The following is a 1,461-nucleotide window of genomic DNA, read 5'->3' as shown; positions in this document are numbered from 1 at the left end:
AAAACAAAGTGAACTATTTTAAAATAGTGTTGTGGGTGCCATTATTATCTAGAGAAAGACGGATACCAAGCCCTTACTGAACATAAGAATCAGGTTTTATGACCTTCTTGCTTTTGAAACCAGCCATTGTGCTTTTGCGTGGAATGCCCTCGCCTTCCTTTTCAGTAGAAATTAGTGCAAAAATAACTCCATTTTCATAAACTTGACCAATTGGAACTGAGTTCCTGATTCAATTTACTTTGTGCTGCATTTTTCCAAACATCAAGATACCTTTTATTAATCTTAGGATACATAAAACCCTGTTGCATATACTGACAAGATATTCAGAGATATTATTTCTTTTCTAATGACCCCATTCTGGGTATGCTAGCAGTATATTTACTAAATATGTTGTACTCTAGGATGTTCTCCAAATTCCAAAAACATGGAGAGTTTACGGCACTAGCTGCAAGATCAGTTTTTTGTGGCATATTGACAATAAAGGATGTCTTTTTGGCAGTGCCTAACTCTCCCATACCTATAGAGAAAGTTTAGTCATCTAAAACAGAGTTCCATATGCCACAATCCCACCCAAATTATATATTCAGCATAAAATGTGTTATGCTTGGTAACTGTTAAGTACGTAGTCTTTTTAAGTTTCAGAAGGTGATTTCCCAGAGAAGCTGTGGATGCCCCATCCCTGGAGGGGTTCAAGGCCAGGCTGGATGAGGCTTTGAGCAACCTGGGCTGGTGGGAGGTGTCCCTGCCCATGGCAGGGGGGTGGGACTGGATGATCTCTAAGGTCCCTTCCAACCCAAACCATTCTGTGATTCTAAGATTCTATGAAACATCAATCCCTAGTACACCAAGACAAGTTGTGTCCCAATGCTTTTATTAAAGTAGGAAAGAAGATTAAATCTAAACCAACTTTTTTTAAGAATTAAAAAAAAAAAAAAATCTCCAGGTTGCCTAACCAGGGGGAATGATTAGGTGAAAACATTCAGTGATGTAGCTAAGAACTGATCTGGACCCTGCAGCTTCTTTTGGTTTACCAGCAACTAGTTTAATTTATATGCATTTGAGGAAAAAAGGTATTTTTTAGTGACACTGAAACTTCAGCTTCAGCTGTTCCGTTTTCCACCAGAGGGCACTCCTATATTTTTAATGAAGTCAAGTTTCTGAACAGCACTGGGCAGGTTTGCGTAGTGTGGTGTGTACTGTACAATTCTAGTTGCGACGGGGCAAACAGAAAAATTCGGGATTGTATTCACTTCGTCACACATCTATCAATGCTGTGCATCACCTGGCACCTTCCACTGCTAACTGATTGTGCACAGCAAGGCTTCCGCATGCCAGACGTGTCAGGATTACGCACATCAAGTAAATGGTCAATCAGTTCATACACAGAGTGTCGGATGCAGACGGGGTATGACCCAGTTCAGCCTGGGATTGAAGGGATATGTGTCTTCCTCCTGAGCAGGG

This window comes from Pterocles gutturalis, unplaced genomic scaffold (genome assembly GCF_000699245.1).
Source record: "Pterocles gutturalis isolate BGI_N339 unplaced genomic scaffold, ASM69924v1 scaffold6462, whole genome shotgun sequence".
NCBI lineage: Eukaryota > Metazoa > Chordata > Aves > Pterocliformes > Pteroclidae > Pterocles > Pterocles gutturalis.
Note: the sequence above shows the minus strand (reverse complement) of the source record.